We start from the raw sequence: 23,627 nt of genomic DNA, 5'->3' as shown, positions 1-23,627 counted from the left end.
TTGCTGATTCCTTTTCTGTTCATAATCTATCTGATGCCAGTCTACTGGATTTTGGCCATTCTGATAGGTGTGCAATGGTAGTTCATTCACGTTTGGATTTGTTTTTCCCCTATGATATGTAATATGTAACAGAATATCACACGTTTAAATTCCATCTGCCTATCTCCTTCTGTGAAATATCTGGTAACGTCTTTTTTCTAATAAATTTATTTTTTATTGGTGTTCAATTTGTCAATATGCAGAATAACACCCAGTGCTCATCGTGTCAAGTGCCCACCTCAGTGGTAACGTCTTTAACTTACTTTTTATTCACGTTTATTTTTTCTTGTGCTTTGTTTGAGAAGTCCATTGTATAGCTTTTTTCCTTCTTTCTTTCCTTTTTTCTTTCTTCCTTTATATATTTACCTCTCTTTGTATCTTTTCTTTTATTCCTTCTTATATATATTTGTATTTTTCTATTTTCTTTTATTACTGCTCAACTCTCCTGAAGTTTGGAAATTTATCTGAAATACATTCTGTTTCTGGTTTATTGATGTTCCCTTAGGTTTTATTTTTGTCACTATTAAGGGAAAATGGGACACATCTTCTCTTAGAGATATTTAACATCACATTTTGCAGTCATGCAGATCATACTAGATGTGTTACCATACCAGTCATGGCACCAGCTGTTCTCCATCAGCTCCCGTGTACTTAAAACCCCAAGTGTCTGTGTTCTGCTGCTATAATCTTTGCCTATGAAGTTAGCCAAATACACCAGTGTTTCTAATGACTCAGTAAAGAGGAAATAACTCTGCTCTGGAGTGACACCAGGGTTGGTAGTAAAAGTCCTTATGACGATCCCATCTGGAGGCCTAGAGAACACACAGCCTGAATCCATACATGCTGCAAATGAACTTCCAAACAACAAGCCGTTTTGTTCAGGTCCAGTGGATTGAGGACAGAACTAAGGAAGTTTGGTCTCAATTCCCCACATCTACTTGTCACCTCTACAGGGATTTCAGCATAACCTGGCACTGAGTTGACCTCTGCCAGCGCCCAGGGTGATTACCAACCTAGGGCCATCTAAATCCACTATTAATGGTGACATGTCCCCAGAGTATCCCATAATTCCACAACTCATTACAGTTCTGCATAGGTTTCCCTTATTATCTTGTGTGTTACTGTGTTCTTCGTTCTGCTGTTGCTGTATGAGTCCCCCTGTATCTGTCATTTTTTGCTCACAAGTATTGATTTAAATTTTGTTGTGAGAATCATCATAGGCATAAGGATAATGAAGAGGCTAGTTAAAATGTATTTCCTTTGGGGTGCCCGGGCAGATCAGTTGTTTAATTTTCCCACTCTTGGTTTTGGCTCTGGGCATGATCTAGGGGACCTGAAACCTAGCCCTGTTCTCAGCTATCTGTTCAGCTTGGAATCTGCTAAAATTTCTCTCTCCTTTCCTTCTGCCCTTCCCGACACCTTCTCTCTTTTCTTTGAATTATTATATTTAAAAATAATATATTATATATTTAACATATATATTTAATGCTTACATATTTTATGAAATATAATTACAAATATATTATATTTATATATATTGATTACAAATTAGATGCAAATATGAATATATTTTTTCCCTAAGTGAAAATCAGTTATCAAGGATGAAAGAATAGCATATTCCAGTTTAGCCCCCTGAAGAAAAGTTTGAATCTGTAAGGCAACAGGAAGACTGGGGTGATGACCATCCTATGCAAATGATGGGAGCAAAGGAATACAAATGACCTCCCTCTGCATCTGCATCTTTTCTCTCATCACTGAAGGAACTCCTTTTGATGAGGGAGGAGGTAAAGGGAAAAATCAGGACAGGACAGTGAAGCCCCAGTACTCTGCTCCCTGAGGACTCACTGATAGCATTCCTATCCTCCTCTCCTCAAGGGTCTCTCACCTTAGACCCAGGTAGCAGGTAGCAATACTGGTGATTTTTTTTAAAGTGCAAATTTGCCCAGGTATGGGTTTGTCTCCTCCTGCCTGAATATCAGTTCTGAAAATGACTCCATGGGGATTGAGGATGAAATGTGACTGGAGAAAGTGAGTCAGAACTGAGAACTCATGAGACTCCAGGGACTCCTGTGCAGCACAACACACTTCACTGAGGACATGGCCTGCTGAGTTTGCAAGAATTTGTGTATTTTCTTAAATGTCTGTTTTCACAGGACCCATGCGACAGCGCCCCCTGATGCGCTAACATGCTTAGCTCACCATCCCCTCTGACACCACCCAACACTCCTGGGATGGTGTCTAGACTGTGCAACTGGATCATTTTAAGGTCACTGCCCAGGATATGAGGAGGTGCCCCCTGTCGCCTTTGGCCCTGACACTTATTCTCAAATCACTAATGGCCTCCAGACATTAAATACATGATGTATTGCATGTGCTCATATTACCAGATATTTCAGAATTATCTGACATTGAGTTGTTTCTTCCAGGTGCCTGAGGTCTTTACCAGTCTAACATCATCTTGAAACAAGTAAGGGCACGGAGAGGGCACTTGATGGGATGAGCATGGGGTGTTATGCTATATGTTGGCAAATTGAACTCCAATTAAAAGAAGTATGTAAAAAAAATAAAAATAAATATAAAAAATGAAGTAAAAAAAAAAAAGAAACAAGTAAGGGTCATAAGGTTCTCAGGGTACCAAGCTGGTTCATACCTTGTAATTATTCTATATGAATTCTTCTTTTTAAAAAAATTTAAATATAGTCTTTTTTATTTTTTTAATTTTTTAATTTTTTAATTTTTTTAAATAATAAATTTATTTTTCATTGGTGTACAATTTGCCAACACACAGAATAGCACCCAGTGCTCATCTCGTCAAGTGCACACCTCAGTGCTCATCTCCCATTCACCCCCACTCCCCTCCCTCCTTCCCTTCCACCACCCCTACTTCATTTCCCAGAGTTAAGAGTCTTTATGTTCTGTCTCCCTTTCTAATATTTCTTACCCATTTCTTCTCCCTTCCCTTCCAATCCCTTTAATTATTATTTATATTCCCCAAATGAATGAGAACATATAATGTTTGTCCTTCTCCGACTGACTTATTTCACTCAGCATAATGCCCTCCAGTTCCATCCACATTGAAGCAAATGGTGGGTATTTGTCATTTCTAATGGCTGAGTAATATTCCACTGTATACATAAAATACATCTTCTTTATCCATTCATCTTTTGATGGACACCGAGGCTCCTTCCACAGTTTCGCTATTGTGGACATTGATGCTAAAAAAACGGGGGGGGAGGTGTCCCGGGGATTCATTACATCTGAATCTTTAGGGTAAATCCCCAGCAGTGCAATTGCTGGGTCATAGGGCAGGACTATTTTTAACTCTTTGAGGAACCTCCACATAGTTTTCCAGAGTGGCTGCACCAGTTCAGATTCCCACCAACATTGTAAGAGTGCTCCCTTTTCTCCCCATCCTCTCCAACATTTGTGGTTTCCTGCCTTGTTAATTTTCCCCATTCTCACTGGTGTGAGGTGGGATCTCATTGTGGTTTTGATCTGTATTTCCCTCGTGGCAAGTGATGCAGAGCATTTTCTCATGTGCATGTTGGCCATGTCTATGTCTTCCTCTGTGAGATTTCTGTTCATGTCTTTTGCCCATTTCATGATTGGATTGTTTCTTTGGGGTTGAGTTTAATAAGTTCTTTACAGATCTTGGAAACTAGCCCTTTATCTGATATGTCATTTGCAAATATCTTCTCCCATTCTGTAGGTTGTCTTTTAGTTTTGTTGACTCTATCCTTTGCTGTGCAAAAGCTTCTTATCTTGATGAAATCCCAATAGTTCATTTTTGCTTTTGTTCCTTTTGCCTTCGTGGATGTGTCTTGCAAGGAGTTACTGTGGCCGAGTTCGAAAAGGGTGTTGCCTGTGTTCTCTAGGATTTTGGTGGAGTCTTGTCTCACATTTAGATCTTTCATTCATTTTGAGTTTATCTTTGTGTATGGTGAAAGGGAGTGTTCTAGTTTCATTCTTCTACATGTGGATGTCCAATTTTCCCAGCACCATTTATTGAAGAGACTGTCTTTCTTCCAAAGGATAGTCTTTCCTCCTTTATTGAATATTAGTTGACCATAAAGTTGAGGGTCCACTTCTGGGTTCCCTATTCTGTTCCAATGATCTATGTGTCTGTTTTTGTGCCAGCACCACACTGTCTTTATGACCACAGCTTTGTAGTAGAACCTGAAATCTGTCATTGTGATGCCCCCAGCTATGGTTTTCTTTTTTAAAATTCGCCTGCCTAATCCTTATATCAGATAAACTACAATTTACCCCAAAGACTGTAGTGAGAGATGAAGAGGGACACTATATCATATTAAAGGATCTATCCAACAAGAGGACTTAACAGTCCTCAATATATATGCCCCGAATGTGGGAGCTGCCTAATATATAAATCAATTAATAAGCAAAGTGAAGAAATACTTAGATAATAATACACTTATACTTGGTGACTTCAATCTAGCTCTTTCTATACTCAATAGGTCTTCTAAGCACAACATCTCCAAAGAAACGAGAGCTTTAAATGATACACTGGACCAGATGGATTTCACAGATATCTACAGAACTTTACATCCAAACTCAACCGAATACACATTCTTCTCAAGTGCACATGGAACTTTCTCCAGAATAGACCACATACTGGGTCACAAATCGGGTCTGAACCAATACCAAAAGATTGGGATCATCCCCTGCATATTCTCAGACCATAATGCCTTGAAATTAGAACTAAATCACAACAAGAAGTTTGGAAGGACCTCAAACACGTGGAGGTTAAGGACCATCCTGCTAAAAGATGAAAGGGTCAACCAGGAAATTAAGGAGGAATTAAAAGGATTCATGGAAACTAATGAGAATGAAGATACAACCATTCAAAATCTTTGGGATGCAGCAAAAGCAGTCCTAAGGGGGAAATACATCACAATACAAGCATCCATTCAAATCTGGAAAGAACTCAAATGCAAAGGCTAACCTTACACCTAAGGGAGCTAGAGAAAAAACAGCAAATAGATCCTACACCCAGCAGAAAAAGAGAGTTAATTAAGGTTCGAGCAGAACTCAACGAAATCGAGACCAGAAGAACTGTGGAACAGATCAACAGAACCAGGAGTTGGTTCTTTGAAAGAATTAATAAGATCCATAAACCATTAGCCAGCCTTATTAAAAAGAAGAGAGGGAAGACTCAAATTAATAAAATCATGAATGAGAAAGGAGAGATCAATACCAACACCAAGGAAATACAAATGATTTTAAAAACATATTATGAACAGGTATACGCCAATAAATTAGGCAATCTAGAAGAAATGGACGCATTCCTGGAAAGCCACAAACTACCAAAACTGGAACAGGAAGAAATAGAAAACCTGAACAGGCCAATAACCAGGGAGGGAATTGAAGCAGTCATCAAAAACCTCCCAAGACACAAGAGTCCAGGGCCAGGTGGCCTCCCAGGGGAATTCTATCAAACGTTTAAAGAAACCATACATATTCTACTAAAGCTGTTTGGAAAGATAGAAAGAGATGGAATTCCTTCAAATTCGATCTATGAGGTCAGCATCACCTTAATTCCAAAACCAGACAAAGACCCCACCAAAATGGAGAATTACAGACCAATATCCCTGATGAACATGGATGCAAAAATTCTCAACAAGATACTAGCCAATAGGATCCAACAGCACATTAAGAAAATTATTCACCACGACCAAGTAGGATTTATCCCCGGGACACAGGGCCGGTTCAACACTCATAAAACAATCAATGTGATTCATTATATCAGCAAGAGAAAAACCAAGAACCATATGATCCTCTCATTAGATGCAGAGAAAGAATTTGACAAAATACAGCATCCATTCCTGATCAAAATCTTCAGAGTGTAGGGATAGAGGGAACATTCCTCAACATCTTAATAGCCATCTATGAAAAGCCCACAGCAAATGTTATTCTCAATGGGGAAGCACTGGGAGCCTTTCCCCTAAGATCAGGAACAAGACAGGGATGTCCACTCTCATAACTGCTATTCAACATAGTATTGGAAGTCCTAGCCTCAGCAATCAGGCAACAAAAAGACATATTAAAGGCATTCAAATTGGCAAAGAAGAATTCAAACTCTCCCTCTTCGCCGATGACATGATATTCTACATAGAAAACCCAAAAGTCTCCACCCCAAGATTGCTAGAACTCATACAGCAATTTGGTAGCGTGGCAGGATACAAAATCAATGCCCAGAAGTCAGTCGCATTTCTATACACTAACAATGAGACTGAAGAAAGAGAAATTAACGAGTCAATGCCATTTACAGTTGCATCCCAAAACATAAGATACCTAGGAATAAACCTAAACAAAGAGGTAAAGGTTCTATAGCCTAAAAACGATAGAACACTTCTGAAAGAAATTGAGGAAGACACAAAGAGATGGAAAAATATTCCATGCTTATGGATTGGCAGAAATATTGTGAAAATGTCAATGTTACCCAGGGCAATTTACACGTTTAATGCAATCCCTATTAAAATACCTTGAACTTTCGTCAGAGAGTTACAACAAATTATTTTAAGATTTGTGTGGAATCAGAAAAGACCCCGAATACCCAGGGGAATTTTAAAAAAGAAAACCATATCTGGGGGCATCTCAATGCCAGATTTCCAGTTTTACTACAAAACTGTGCACATGGCTTTCCATCCTGGAAGTATCTGGTGCAAATTTTTCAAAGTTCCTGTTTTTCCAGGACTGGGCTCTCCTGTCCTGGAGGCTCTCTGTGCCAGGTCTTAGCCTAGGGGCCTATCCCCCCTTGATTCTTATTTATTTATTTACTGACTTGTTTACTTATTTATTTATCTGTCTTCCTAACTTCTTAGAAGCACAAACTCTTCTCTCTGAGGGTTCCAGCTGTTCTCCCTTTAAGTCTCAGGCTAAATTCATAGTTTTTCAGGATTATCTGAAAGTTATCTAGGTAAGTTGTTGGGGACAGGGGACTTGGGGACCCTACTCTTCCGCCAACTTGCTCCATTCTCAATGGTCAGAGTTTCTGACTCACATATTGCCCTCTTCGATATATCTGTCTTCTTGTCCTGATTCTTCTTCAACAGATCATGAGTCACAGAGTTCTTCACTGGATTTATATGATGTACAGACCATTACCCTGATGCACATTGGTGGTGTCTGCCTACTCTCAGTGCCCATGTCCTCCCATGGCAGGCCTCCTTCACCCATATTTCATGAATCCAGACCCCAAGCTTCTACCCAGTCTGTGTCACTGACTGATGCTGCATGACTGTGCCTCACTCAGACTTCTTTGCTCTGACTTCAAACCAACTCCCTTCACCTCATCCTCCTGAAAGACAGGTGAGCCCTGTGGACACAGCATGATTCTCCAAGGGCTGAAATCCATTCACATGTTTCCATACTGTTTTTTTTTTTCCTAAAATTTCCCAGCATAGCAAGGACATTTTATTGCAATAAATGTATTGGTTAGTTCTGGAAAATTGACATCATCAACACATTGGATATTTGACACATAAGCTAGATATATTTGTACATGTATTTAAATCCTTAATGTCTCTCATTAATAGTTTCTAGACTTTAGTGCATGCAATTTTCAAAGCCTGTCAAATTTATCCTTACACGTTTCATATTTTAACGATATTATAATTGGCTTTACTTCTAATTTTCATTATTGATCTTTGATGACAAAATAGAGAAGAGAATTCCAACCTACATATGGAGCTTGCATCCCAGCCCCAAAATGAAATGCTCAGACAAGAAGCAAGACTGAGTCTCTCTAAACAGCCTGGAAGGCATTGACTGAGTCAACATTTTAATCTTCACCTGATTTGTTCATTAAGATCCATTTACCTCCATGCATGGGACTACATCTAGTGCAATATTAACAGGGTTAAAGAATACTAGCAATGGATTCATCTAAATTTTGATGTGAACAAAATTAATAGTATCAGTTCAGTGGTCTGAGGAAAATCAGGTTCTAACAGAAGATGACAATGGAAGTCACCCCGTGATCCAAACTTGTTCCTGGTCTTTGCTTTGGGTGGTGCACCAGGTCAGGAGGTGAGATTTTTTTAAGATTTTATTTATTTATTCATGAGATTCAGAGAGAGAGAGAGAGAGATTGAGAGAGAGAGAGAGAGAGACACAGGTAGAGGGAGAAGCAGGCTCCATTCAGGGAGCCCAACTTGGGACTCAGTCCCAGTTCTCCAGGATCAGGCCCTGGGCTGAAGGTGGCACTAAACCGCTGAGCCACCCAGGCTGCCCCAGGAGGTGAGATTTATGTCTCACTTCCTAGTGGGTTTGGAGCACAGAGGAAGCCTGAGAGTTTCCATGCCATGTAGCACACTAATAATCATTTCTTGCTTCATTTACTGGAAAATCAGAAGATGGTAAGTGACTGTACCCCAGCTTAGAAGAAAGTGTCCCAGGTCACAGGGACAAAATTTTCTCTTTCCTTTGAGAAATTGTGTGTCCAATGGGGCTATTCTGAGTGACTCTGACCACATAGAGGATGAAAGACCCTCCATTCCCAGGTTGGTCCCCAGGATGGACCTGGGCCCAGGACATAAGCAAACAATAAGTGGAATCACAAGAGTAGCCTAAGCACACAGCTTCTGGGGTGGTCACTCACTTTGCACATGGGTAAGTAGATTATAGTCTCACTTCCCCACAGACCCTGTAGCACTGTGGGTGCATTGAGATTGTCATCCCATGTTGAACAGTAATAATCAGCCTCATCCTCAGCCAGGAGCCCAGTGATGGTCAGGGTGGCTGTGTTGCCAGAATGGGAGCCAGAGACTTGATTGGAGATTCCCGAAGGTCGATGTTTTTACAACACATGATGGTTCTGGGGCCTGTTCCTGGGAGCTGCTTGTGCCAGCTCACATAATAACTACCCATGCTTGAGCTGCTTCCAGTGCAGGAGATGGTGACCCTCTGGCCCAGGGCCCCAGACACTGAGGGTGGCTATGTCAGCACAGACTGGGCCCAGGACCCTGAAAGGGGGAGAGACACAGAGTAGGTGATGCTGGAGTCTGGAGACAAGAGGAAGAAACAGATGCCCACGTATCCTCACAGGGCCTCTTCCCCTGTCCCCACATCCAGTCACCTGTGCAGTGAGTAAGAAGGGTGAGGAGCATAGGGCACCAGACCATGGTGGAGGTCATCACTGATCCTGCCTCTGTGGTCCCACAGCTGAGCATACCTCCCCTCATCTCTCCTTCCCTTCTTCATCCTCTAAGAGAGGGAGAGGCCGTCCATGCAAATGAGACCCGAGTTCCCTGACCCCTCCCTGGACCTGGGTCAGGTCTCTCTGCCTGAAGATGTCAGGGGGGTAGGTAGAGGAGGGGCTTTGTTGGGCCAGGGGGTGGGGAAGTCCCAGCTGTGAGTCCTGTGCATATGGCACAGACAGTGCCAGGTGCTGTTCCCAGTTCTGAACAAGCCTGACTCCTCAGAAATAAGTCTCAAGCACATTCTGGAGTCCATAAAGTACCACACCCTGCATAATAATGGGATCAGTGGCCATCAGACACAACTCCTGACTCCAGAGCTTTGTCCACTCTCCTCCTCCTTTGTGATCAGGACATGTGTCCCATCACGTGGCCTCTCATCACACATTGTAGATTTTAGGTTTCACTCTAATTGCTCGATGTGAAACAGTCCATGGCTCGCTTGGCTCTTCATGGGCCACTCAGGTCTTAGGTGATTTCTCTATACCAATACCTCTGACATCACTGTCTCATCCAGAGGAGTGAGGGGTCCCCATGTATACATGGCCTCTTCTGCACAGGATGCTAAGACCTTCATCCTATATGATCCCCCTGCTTCCAGCCCTCCCCTTCTCTGAGTTTCCTAAAAAACTGAAGATCCAGGGAGCGAGACTCTCCAGGTTGTGGGTGGAAGCTTTCATGTGCATTCCTGGAAAGGCTACACACTGAACATCGTTGTCATCTCTCACTCTTTTCACCTGTTTAAAATAATATTTCTTCCCATCTTGTGGGCAGTGACTCCTTCCTAGGATCTGTCATCCCTGCATATGAACACAAGTCCGCTGGAGCCCTGCCATGTGGGGTTGTGTGTGCCACTGACTTCAGAGCACAAGTGGCAGATCTGCTGGGAAGTTCTAGATGGGAAGCTGTGACAGTGGCAGAAACTCTGACAAGAATCCAGAGAAAGAGTTTCCGTATTGGGCATCCCCTTGACCAATCATGCACTTAAAATGGATTAATGTTCTTTTCTAGAATCTCTTCTGAATAACACTGATAAAAACTCAATGATGATGTCAATATAAAGATACATGTGGAATGACTAGTATATTGTACCCAAATCTGTTCCTATTGCAAGGAGACTATGGATGGAAGTTGTGGTTAAGACATCAATGCAGGTGCCTGGGTGGCTCAGTGATTGAGCATCTGCCTTTGGCTCAGGTCCAGATCCTGGGGTCCTGGGATTGTGTCCCACATCTGGCTCACTGCAGAGAGCCTGCTTCTCCCTCTGCCTATGTCTCTGCCTGTCTCCGTGTGTATCTTATGAATAAATAAATAAAATATTTTTTAAAAGCTGTGTAGAACAAAGAAATATGAAAGCTTTGGCTTTCATTTGAATAGACGTATATAAACATTTTCCAAAATAATTTCTCTTTTTTTCCACTAAGATTGTATCCTGGGTCTAATCGTTCTGGTAGGAAATCCTGAAGTGGTGCCCATGGGCCCCCATGAGGACCCTGTTGTATGAACTTCAGAGCCACCTGAGTGCTGGAATTCCCAAAGACAGATGAGCTTCCAGGATGAGCAATTCATTGTCCCATTCATATCTGGGGTGGGCACAGCTGGGGCCCAGGCACCTGTGTCCAGCACGTTCAGGATAGAGCAATTGCTCATTCAGCCACCTACAAGTAGGAGAATGAAGTTTTATTGGCAAAAGCCACTGGGACCCAGAGTTTCTGTCAAAGGTCTCCTGTGAGTGGTGGAGAGTGGAGATGAGGGGAACGTGTCCTAAGGTCACAGTCCCTGTGGTTCTGACTTGGTCAGAAGACTTAGCAGATGTCCAGCATCTTTGCAGGTGTACTGGGGTAACTTGAGGGAGTGGCAGTCCAGCCCTGAGAGCACAGGGAGGGTGGATCCCACGTCCCAATGTGCTGTGAGCTCTGTGGGAGTAGCCCTAAGGCTGGGGTCCCAAAATCAATGTACTGATCAGCCTCAGGTGTTGACTGGAACCTAGAGATGGTCGGAGGCTGAGCTGACCACAGGGACAGAGACTCCCCCTGGGAATCCTGAGGATCAGCCTTGTCCCAAGGAGCAGGTATTTAGAGCACATCCTGTCTTTCCTGGTGACAGGACCCCATTCACACAAGATGTCACCAGTGTCTCCTGCTACTGTGGATTTGGCCTCCTGGAGATTGTGAAACCAAGGACATCTGGGTAAGCACAGATTATCCTGACTTCTAGATGGATGGAAAAGACCAGAAACTGCATAGCCAAGAACAATATAAAACCATAAAGGAGACAGCTGTGTGTGGGGGTGGGGCACAAACTAGGTCAAGTAGCCCACACTCCCTTTGAAGCCTTCTCCACACGCTGAAGGTTTTCCTTTTATCTCAGGTCCTGGAGCCTGGATTTCAAGGCCAGTGTCTTAAAGACCTTCTCCATGGGGGAGGATTGATTCACGCAGTGAGGACTCATATGAGAGCTGACCTATGAACATGTCCCTGAATCAGAAGTCTGGATCTAATTGAGTGACAGAAACAGGAAGGAGAATATGAAAGGTTGCATGAAGCCCTACTTTCTGGTCATTCTCCTTCCCAGGGATGGACCCTGGAGACTGGAAACTACAGCAAGGTCATTTCTGGTTTTCACTGAAATCCTGACGTGGAGACAGAGCTCAGGCCTCAAGAGTCAGAGGGAGAGATCAAAGCCTGAGGGACAGAGGAGCAGAGGGAAAAGAGGAGGGAGGGTGGGGAGGTGTTGTTAGGGAGAGTCTGCAGGATCAGGTCCAAGTTAACATGTAGCTGGTTCAGAGAGAGGAGACTGTCCCTGTGACCAGGATTATGGTCAACGTATCAACTGAGGATACAACCATAGTGACAGAAGGTCACACTTTATGGAATAACATCACATAACTGATTGTGGGTGAATATTTGCTGGGCAGCAAGTTCAGGTGCAGACACGGTATTTATCCCTGTCCCTCTTCTCCGGACCAAGGGGGTTGTAGTTGGGTTCCGATACCCCATCTGTGACCGTCTTTCTCAGATGTCCCGTGATGTGTCACTCCGCAGACATATCCTGGGTATATCCCTTTCTTCAGTTGAACCAAGATCTTCCCACAGATAAGTATCTCCTGCATGTGTCTCCAGGTCAGTTTCTCACAGACTTTGACTCAATTCCTCTAATGTGAGACACTGTGGGTAAGTATAGCTGCTCACAATTCCATGATGTACAGAACAGTAATAGTAACCCTTGTCCTCAGGCTGCAGCACAGAGATAAGCAGGAGCCCTGAATTGGCTGAGGCATCTTGGATCTAAAGACTCAGCTGGGGTCCCCAGAGACCTGCTGAGGCTCAGTATAACCTCAGCAGATACTCAGGAGAGTTTCTTGCTACTGCTGGAACCAGCGTATGACATAAGTCCCCATACTGTAGCCCCTGCTCAGGCTGCATGTTTGTCTGGCTATTGTTCCCAGAGATGCAGAGAGAGAGGGAGGCTGGGTCAGCACAGGCTGGGACAGGGAATCCGCAGACACATTCCAGTGGTGATGAATCAGGGGCTCAACTAAATCTCCTCAAACCTCTAAGCTAGACCAGCAGACATAGACTCACAGGCTGCTCTGTGTTCCTGAGACCAGTCCTGAAATGTGCAGTAACAGGAGAGAATGAAGGATGAAGTACCCAGGCCAGGATGACATAGACACTGGTCCCCTCCATGGGCTGGGCTGCCCCAGACCTCCTCTTCTCCTCCACCCTCTGCCACAGGACGGGCTGTTCATGCAATTGGATTCTACCCAGTCACTACCTAGGCTGTCCTGAAGCCCTGGTGCTGGAGCTCAGCTCAAACTACATGCTAAGAAGGATGGATATTGGCTTCAGCTCTGGGGAGAGTGCTGGTAGGAAGCACCTGCTGAGACCACACACAGGTCGCTGCTCAGCAGACTCTTCCAAGCCTCAGAGGACAAAGATGCTGAGGCCCCATCAGGTAGCACAGGACCCAGTCTTGATTCTTGAGCTCCTTTGAGTCAGTGGTCCTCATGGAACAGCTGTGTAGAGCCTCAGGGAAGTCCCACAGTGCTGCCTTCTGGTTCTATGTGGAAAAATGAAAATAGTCTGAGATGACTGTTACTGAAAATAGATGAATTCTAGAATTCCCTAAGAAGACACAAAATTGACTCTACTAGAATAAATTGAGTGAATAGAGCAATTTAAAAGAAAAAATGAAATATTTTATTTTTAACAATAACTTCAGAACACATGATTCCAATTTATGTACTTCATATATTTTCCATAGTATCTAAAAGAATGGAATATTTCTTAGTTCTTTTAAAAGTCCTATAACAGTGATAAATCCACCTTCCAGATAAACTATGTGAGAATGGAAATTACAAACCAATAACATTAAATATCAATACAAATGTTGTATATAAAATATTAGAAAGTGACCATCATTTTCTTTTTTTATCATTTCCTGATAATAAATTGATATGCCATTATGAGTATGATCAATTGCAATGGTATAATTCCGGTTCCATATTGAGAAATATTTTAATATTCCACTCCAAATTCTTACATCCAACAATCTGATCATATTATCCCAGTTGGTCCTGAAATAGCCTTTGACAATATCTAACACTCAATCCTAATATACGGCACAATAATATACAAAGAAACAGATACCTTTTTCAATGTGGTAATACACATTCTGTCTTGCACACTTATGATGTTTTCCTGAGGCCAGCATCTCAGTTCATGGGATAGTAAAGTTCAGAATGAATTGATGGTGACCATTACTTCCATTATTGTTCAACATTATTTTGCAAGTATCAGAAAATGCAATGAAAAAAGTAAAATCAATGGTAATGACTCATCACTGATGGGAAAGGATAGGTGGTCAATCTTAAGATCCAAGTGGAACTTGTGGCCTTAGATGGGATACAAGTAAGTGATCCCAGAGATCTCCCCAGTTAGTGACTAGTCATTCACTGTGACCTAGTACTGCTTACACTTAGTGAAAGAGGAGTGACAGAGGGAACAAGGGAAGCAGAGAAGAGTTCTTGGTCCATGTGCCCAGGTGGAGAAGAGCAACATGGAAGGTGTAAGGCACTGACCCCAGATCTGAGATGATCATCTGCCTCCCCTCAGGCTGCATCAGAAGTGACAGCAATCACCACCTTTATGGGGCTTGCATTTCAGAGTCAGAATAAAACAAACTGCTGTGATTTCTGGGGCAAAAAGTGGAGACCTTTGTCCAAGTGACCAAACACCAAGACATGGGTGTGAGTCTGGTGCCACTACACCTGTTTCTTTTTCTTTTCTTTTCTTTTCTTTTCTTTTCTTTTCTTTTCTTTTCTTTTCTTTTCTTTCTTTTCTTTTCTTTTCTTTTTTTTCTTTTCTTTCTTTTCTTTCTTTCTTTCTTTCTTTCTTTCTTTCTTTCTTTCTTTCCTTCTCTTTCTTCTTTTTTTTGCAGTGCACCCTTTGTAATTTTTTTTAAATTGGAGTTCAATTTGCCAACATATACCTTAACACCCAGTGCTCATCCCATCAAGTGCCCATCACCCTCAGTGCCCATCACCCAGTCACCCCTACCCCCCACCCACCTCCCTTTCCACCACCCCTTGTTCATTTCCAAGAGTTAGGAGTCTCTCATGTTCTGTCTCCCTCTCTGAAATTTCCCACTAATTTTCTCTCTTTTCCCCTTTATTCCCTTCCACTATTTTTTATATTCCCCAAGTGAATGAGACCATATAATGTTTGTCCTTTTCTGATTGACTTATTTCACTCAGCATAATACCCTCCCGTTCCATCCATGACGAAGCAAATGGTGGGTATTTGTCATTTCTAATGACTGAGTAATATTCCATTGTATACATAGACCACATCTTCTTTATCCATTCATCTATCAGTGGACACTGAGACTCCTTCCACAGTTTGGCTATTGTGGACATTGCTACTACACCTGTTTCTTGATGCACTCAGGAGAGGGCAGATCCTGTGTGATCTCAGGAATTCCTTTTCCTAAAATCTGGCAAGGCCTCTCTATATAGCAGACTGAAAGAGAGACTCCAGGACGTGGTGGAGACTCCACAGGCCTCTGTCTCCCAAGGTTCCATTTTAAGGATACTTTGGTCCCAAGAGGAAGAAGGGAGAGTGTTGTCAGTGGATGGTATCATGTTAATTCTACAGACCATTTATAATAATATTTTTTGAATATTAGTCTCTCTACAAAGAATAATTACAAAGGTAAACTTGGTATCTTTTTTTAAAATGTTATTTATTTATGATAGTCACACAGAGAAAGAGAGAGAGAGAGAGGCAGAGACATAGGCAGAGGGAGAAGCAGGCTCCATGCACCAGGAGCCCGATGTGGGATTCGATCCCGGGTCTCCAGGATCGCGCCCTGGGCCAAAGGCAGGCGCTAAACCGCTGCGCCACCCAGGGATCCCGTAAACTTGGTATCTTAAGTATATTGGAGAGTCCTAGACAATAAATATGATAAAAATATTACTTAATGATAAATGAGAGCCCACCAAAGTAGTAGAGGACAAAAGACATGATATCCCTGATGCTATGCTATTTTTATGGCAAAGACAATGATAAGAAGCCAGGATAGGGGGAAGCCTGGGTGGTTCAGTGGTTTAAGTGCCTGCCATTGGCCCAGGACATGATCCTGGTGTCCTGGGATCAAGTCCCACGTCGGGCTCCCTGCATGGAGCCTGCTTCTCCCTCTGCCTGTGTCTCTGTCTTTCTCTCTCTCCTTGTCTCTCTGTCTCTCTCTTTCTCTATAATGAATAAATAAATAATATATATACATATTTAATAAATTTATTTTTATCGGTGTTCAATTTGCCAACATATAGAATAACAACCACTGTTCATCCCGTCAAGTGCCCCCCTCAGTGCCCGTCACCCAATCACCCCCAACCTCACCCACCGCCCCTTCCACCATGCCCAGTACCCTTATCAGAGTTAGGAGTCTCTCATGTTCTGTCTCCCTCCATGATATTTCCCACTCATTTTTTTCTCCTTTCCCTTTTATTCCCTTTCACTATTTTTTATAGTCCCCAAATGAATGAGACCATATAATGATTGTTTTTCTCTGATTGACTTATTTCACTCAGCATAATACCCTCCAGTTCCATCCATGTCGAAGCAAATGGTGGGTATTTGTCTTTTCTTATGGCTGAGTAATATTCCATTGTGTACATAAATCACATCTTCTTTATCCAGAAGTGGACCCTCAACTTTATGGTCAACTAAAATTCTACAAAGGAAGAAAGACTATCCAGTGGAAAAAAGACAGTCTTTTCAATAAATGGTGCTGGGAAAATTGGACACCCACATGCAGAAGAATGAAACTAAACCACTCTCTTTCACCATACACAAAGATAAACTCAAAATGGATGAAAGATCTAAATGTGAGACAAGATTCCATCCAAATCCTAGAGGAGGGGGGAGGGGCAAGATGGCGGAAGAGTAGGGTCTCCAATCACCTGTCTCCACCAAATTACCTAGAAAACCTTCATATTATCCTGAAAATCTATGAATTCGGCCTGAAAATTAAAGAGAGAACACCTGGAATGCTACAGTGAGAAGAGTTTGCGCTTCTATCAAGGTAGGAAGACGGGGAAAAAGAAATAAAGACACAAAAGGCCTCCAAGGGGGAGGGGCCCCGCGAGGAGCCAGGCTGAGGCCGGGGCGAGTGTCCCCAGGACAGGAGAGCCCCGTCCCGGAGAAGCAGGAGCTGCACCAACCTTCCTGGGCGGAAAGGGGCGCCCAGGGAGGTGGAGCAGGACCCAGAAGGGGGAGGATGCCCTCGGGTTCCCTGGGACAGTAACAGAGCAACTGGGCGCCCAGGAGAGTGCGCCGAGCTCCCTAAGGGCTGCAGCGCGCACGGCGGGACCTGGCGGGACCGGGGCAGCTCGGAGGGGCTCGGGCGGAGGCTCCACGGAGGGGGCTGTGGGGCAGGAGCGCGAATCCAACAGCGCAGGCCCCGGAGCACAGGGCGCCGGGACACAGCCCAGGATACGGCCTCCCCCGGGACAGGCAGAGGCCGGGAGGGCCCAGGACCGCAAGGACGCTCCTGCCCAGAGCTGAGCAGATCAGCGGCCCCGCCCCGGAGCCTCCAGGCCCTGCAATGGAGACCTCTGGAGTTCCTGCCAGAGCTGAATCCAGGGCTCCAGAGCTGGCCCCGCCACTAGGGCTGTTGCTCCTGGGGCCTCACGGGGTAAACAACCCCCACTGAGCCCTGCACCAGGCAGGGGCACAGCAGCTCCCCCAACTGCTAACACCTGAAAATCAGCACAACAGGTCCCTCCCCCAGAAGACCAGCTAGACGGACAACTTCCAGGAGAAGCCAAGGGACTTAAAGTACACAAAATCAGAAGATACTCCCCCGTGGTTCTTTTGTTTGTTTGTTTGTTTTGTTTTGTTTGTTTTGCTTTTTGATTTGTTTCTCTCCCCCACCCGCCTATTTTCTCCTTTTTTTCTTTTTCTTTCTCTTTTTCTTCTTTTTTTTCGATTTTTTCTTCCTTTTTTTTCCTCTTTCTCTTTTCTTTCCTTCTTTCTCTCCTCTCTTTTTCTCTTTTTCCCAATACAACTTGCTTTTGGCCACTCTGCACTGAGCAAAATGACTAGAAGGAAAACCTCACCTCAAAAGAAAGAATCAGAAACAGTCCTCTCTCCCACAGAGTTACAAAATCTGGATTACAATTCAATGTCAGAAAGCCAATTCAGAAGCAGTATTATACAGCTACTGGTGGCTCTAGAAAAAAGTATAAAGGACTCAAGAGACTTCATGACTGCAGAATTTAGAGCTAATCAGGCAGAAATTAAAAATCAATTGAATGAGATGCAATCCAAACTAGAAGTCCTAACGACGAGGGTTAACGAGGTGGAAGAACGAGTGAGTGACATAGAAGACAAGTTGATAGCAAAGAGGGAAACTGAGGAAAAAAGAGACAAACAATTAAAAGACCATGAAGATAGATTAAGGGAAATAAACGACAGCCTGAGGAAGAAAAACTTACGTTTAATTGGTGTTCCCAAAGGTGTCGAAAGGGACAGAGGGCCAGAATATGTATTTGAACAAATTCTAGCTGAAAACTTTCCTAATCTGGGAAGGGAAACAGGCATTCAGATCCAGGAAATAGAGAGATCCCCCCCTAAAATCAATAAAAACCGTTCAACACTCCACATTTAATAGTGAAGCTTGCAAATACCAAACATAAAGAGAAGATCCTTAAAGCAGCGACAGAGAGGAAAATCCTGACCTTTATGGGGAGGAGCATTAGGGTAACAGGAGACCTCTCCACAGTGACCTGGCAGCCCAGAAAGGGCTGGCAGGATATATTCAGGGTCCTCCATGAGAAGAACATGCAACCAAGAATACTTTATCCAGCAAGGCTCTCATTCAAAATGGAAGGAGAGATAAAGAGCTTCCAAGACAGGCAGGAACTGAAAGAATATGTGACCTCCAAACCAGCTCTGCAAGAAATTTTAAGGGGAACTCTTAAAATTCCCCTTTAAGAAGAAGTTCAAAAAAAAAAAAAAAAGAAGAAGAAGAAGTTCAGTGGAACATTCCACAAAAACAAGGACTGAATAGATATCATGATGACACTAAACTTATATCTCTCAATAGTAACTCTGAATGTGAACGGGCTTAATGACCACATCAAAAGGCGCAGGGTTTCAGACTGGATAAAAAAGCAGGACCCATCTATTTGCTGTCTACAAGAGACTCAATTTAGACAGAAGGACACCTACAGTCTGAAAATAAAAGGTTGGATATCCATTTACCATTCGAATGGTCCTCAAAAGAAAGCAGGGGTAGCCATCCTTATATCAGATAAACTAAAATTCACCCTGAAGACTGTAGTGAGAGATGAAGAGGGATACTATCTCATATCTCATACTTAAAGGATCTATCCAACAAGAGGACTTAACAGTCCTCAATATATATGTCCCGAATGTGGGAGCTGCCAAATATATAAATCAATTATTAACCAAAGTGAAGAAATACTTAGATAATAATACACTTATACTTGGTGACTTCAATCTAGCTCTTTCTATACTCGATAGGTCTTCTAAGCACAACATCTCCAAAGAAACGACAGCTCTAAATGATACCAGATGGATTTCACAGGTATCTACAGAACTTTACATCCAAACTCAACTGAATACACATTCTTCTCAAGTGCACATGGAACTTTCTCCACAATAGACCACATATTGGGTCACAAATCGGGTCTGAACCGATACCAAAAGATTGGGATCGTCCCCTGCATATTCTCAGGCCATAATGCCTTGAAATTAGAACTAAATCACAACAAGAAGTTTGGAAGGACCTCAGACACGTGGAGGTTAAGGACCATCCTGCTAAATGATGAAAGGGTCAACCAGGAAATTAAGGAAGAATTAAAAAGATTCATGGAAACTAATGAGAATGAAGATACAACCGTTCAAAATCTTTGGGATGCAGCAAAAGCAGTCCTAAGGGGGAAATACATCGCAATGCAAGCATCCATTCAAAAACTGGAAAGAACTCAAATACAAAAGCTAACCATACACATAAAGGACCTAGAGAAAAAACAGCAAATAGATCCTACACCCAAGAGAAGAAGGGATTTAATAAAGATTCGAGCAGAACTGAACGAAATCGAGACCAGAAGAACTGTGGAACAGATCAACAGAACCAGGAGTTGGTTCTTTGAAAGAATTAATAAGATAGATAAACCATTAGCCAGCCTTATTAAAAAGAAGAGAGAGAAGACTCAAATTAATAAAATCATGAATGAGAAAGGAGAGATCACTACCAACACTAAGGAAATACAAACGATTTTAAAAACATATTATGAACAGATATACGCCAATAATTAGGCAATCTAGAAGAAATGGACGCATTCCTGGAAAGCCACAAACTACCAAAACTGGAACAGGAAGAAATAGAAAACCTTAACAGGCCAATAACCAGGGAGGAAATTGAAGCAGTATCAAAAACCTCCCAAGACACAAGAGTCCAGGGCCAGATGGCTTCCCAGGGGAATTTTATCAAACGTTTAAAGAAGAAACCATACCTATTCTCCTAAAGCTGTTTGGAAAGATAGAAAGAGATGGAGTACTTCCAAATTCGTTCTATGAGGCCAGCATCACCTTAATTCCAAAACTAGACAAACCCCACCAAAAAGGAGAATTACAGACCAATATCCCTGATGAACATGGATGCAAAAATTCTCAACAAGATACTAGCCAATAGGATCCAACTGTACATTGAGAAAATTATTCACCATAACCAAGTAGGATTTATCCCTGGGACAGAAGGCTGGTTCAACACCCGTGAAACAATCAATGTGATTCATCATATCAGCAAGAGAAAAACCAAGAACCATATGATCCTCTCATTAGATGCAGAAAAAGCATTTGACAAAATACAGCATCCATTTCTGATCAAACCTCTTCAGAGTGTAGGGATAGAGGGAACATTCCCCGACATCTTATTTTTTTTCCTTTTCTTTAATTTATTTTTTGTTGGTGTTCAATTTACTAACATACAGAATAACCCCCAGTGCCCGTCACCCATTCATTCCCACCCCCGCCCTTCTCCCCTTCCACCACCCCTAGTTCGTTTCCCAGAGTTAGCAGTCTTTACGTCTGTCTCGCTTTCTGATATTTCCCACACATTTCTTCTCCCTTCCCTTATATTCCCTTTCATTATTATTTATATTCCCCAAATGAATGAGAACATATAATGTTTGTCCTTCTCCGACTGACTTACTTCACTCAGCATAATACCCTCCAGTTCCATCCACGTTGAAGCAAATGGTGGGTATTTGTCATTTCTAATAGCTGAGTAATATTCCATCGTATACATAAAGCACATCTTGTTTATCCATTCATCTTTCGTTGGACACCGAGGCTCCTTCCACAGTTTGGCTATCGTGGCCATTGCTGCTATAAACATCGGGGTGCAGGTGTCCCGGCGTTTCATTGCATTTGTATCTTTGGGGTAATATGAGAAAACGCTCTGCATCTCTTGCCATCAGGGAAATACAAATCATAACCGCAATGAGATACCACCTCACACCAGTGAGAACGGGGAAAATTAACAAGGCAGGAAACAACAAATGTTGGAGAGGATGAGGAGAAAAGGGAACCCTCTTACACTGTTGGTGGGAATGTGAACTGGTGCAGCCACTCTGGAAAACTGTGTGGAGGTTCCTCAAACAGTTAAAAATATACCTGCCCTACGACCCACCAATTGCACTGTTGGGGATTTACCCCAAAGATACAAATGCAATGAACTCGGCCACAGTAACTTCTTGCAAGATACATCTACGAAGGCAAAAGAAACAAAGGCAAAATGAACTATTGGGACTTTATCAAGATAAGAAGCTTTTGCACAGCAAAGGATACAGTCAACAAAACTAAAAGACAACCTACATAATGGGAGAAGATATTTGCAAATGACATATCAGATAAAGGGCTAGTTTCCAAGATCTATAAAGAACTTATTAAACTCAAAACCAAAGAAACAAACAATCCAATCATGAAATGGGCATTCCTCGACATCTTAAAAGCCATCCATGAAAAGCCCACAGCAAATATCATTCTCAATGGGGAAGCACTGAGAGCCTTTCCCCTAAGATCAGGAACAAGACAGGGATGTCCACTCTCACCACTGCTATTCAGCATAGTACTGGCAGTCCTAGCCTCAGCAATCAGACAACAGAAAGACATTAACGGCATTCAAATTGGCAAAGAAGAAGTTAAACTCTCCCTCTTCACCGATGACATGATACTCTACATAGAAAACCAAAAAGTCTCCACCCCAAGATTGCTAGAACTCATACAGCAATTCGGTAGCGTGGCAGGATACAAAATCAATGCCCAGAAATCAATGGCATTTCTATACACTAACAATGAGACTGAAGAAAAAGAAATTAAGGAGTCAATCCCATTTACAATTGCACCCAAAAGCATAAGATACCTAGGAATAAACCTAACCAAAGATGTAAAGGATCTATAACCTAAAAACTATAGAACAGTTCTGAAAGAAGTTGAGGAAGACACAAAGAGATGGAAAAATATTCCATGCTCATGGATTGGCAGAATTAATATTGTGAAAATGTCAATGTTACCCAGGGCAATATACACGTTTAATGCAATCCCTATCAAAATACCATGGACTTTTTTCAGAGAGTTAGATCAAATTATTTTAAGATTTGTGTGGAATCAGAAGAGACCTCGAATAGCCAGGGGAATTTTAAAAAAGAAAACCATATCTGGGGGCATCACAATGCCAGATTTCAGGTTGTACTACAAAGCTGTGGTCATCAAGACAGTGTGGTACTGGCACAAAAACAGACACATAGATCAGTGGAACAGATTAGAGAAACCAGAAGTGGACCCTGAACTTTATGGCCAACTAATATTCGATAAAGGAGGAAAGACTATCCATTGGAAGAAAGACAGTCTCTTCAATAATTGGTGCTGGGAAAATTGGACATCCACATGCAGAAGAATGAAACTAGACCACTCTTTTTCACCATACACAAAGATAAACTCAAAATGGATGAAAGATCTAAATGTGAGACAAGATTCCATCAAAATCCTAGAGAAGAGCACAGGAAACACCCTTTTTGAAGTCGGCCACAGTAACTTCTTGCAAGATACATCATGAAGGCAAAAGAAACAAAAGCAAAAATGAACTATTGGGACTTCATCAAGATAAGAAGCTTTTGCACAGCAAAGGATACAGTCAACAAAACTAAAAGACAACCTACAGAATGGGAGAAGATATTTGCAAATGACATATCAGATAAAGGGCTAGTTTCCAAGATCTATAAAGAACTTATTAAACTCAACACCAAAGAAACAAACAATCCAATCATGAAATGGGCAAAAGACATGAAGAGAAATCTCACAGAGGAAGACAAAGACATGGCCAACATGCACATGAGAAAATGCTCCGCATCAATTGCCATCAGGGAAATATAAGTCAAAACCACAATGAGATACCACCTCACATCACTGAGAATGGGGCAAATTAACAAGGCAGGAAACCACAAATGTTGGAGAGGATGCGGAGAAAAGGGAACCCTCTTACACTGTTGGTGGGAATGTTAACTGGTGCAGCCACTCTGGAAAACTGTGTAGAGGTTCCTCAAAGAGTTAAAAATAGACCTGCCCTACGACCCAGCAATTGCACTGTTGGGGATTTACCCCAAAGATACAAATGCAATGAAACGCCGGGACACCTGCACCCCGATGTTTATAGCAGCAATGGCCACGATAGCCAAACTGTGGAAGGAGCCTCTGTGTCCAACAAAAGATGAATGGATAAAGAAGATGTGGTTTATGTATACAATGGAATATTACTCAGCTATTAGAAATGACAAAT

General features: G+C 42.5%; 1 protein-coding gene across 2 annotated transcripts in view; it reads right to left on the bottom strand.

Moving 5' to 3' along the window:
* LOC119869150 (immunoglobulin lambda-1 light chain-like) overlaps positions 1 to 23,627 on the bottom strand; it is a 1,083,218-nt gene that overhangs the window by 846,460 nt on the left and 213,131 nt on the right. The gene's annotated exons all lie outside the window — the stretch shown is intronic.

The sequence above is a fragment of the Canis lupus genome, chromosome 26 (assembly GCF_011100685.1).
Source record: "Canis lupus familiaris isolate Mischka breed German Shepherd chromosome 26, alternate assembly UU_Cfam_GSD_1.0, whole genome shotgun sequence".
NCBI lineage: Eukaryota > Metazoa > Chordata > Mammalia > Carnivora > Canidae > Canis > Canis lupus.
This window is presented reverse-complemented; position numbering and strand designations above follow the sequence as displayed.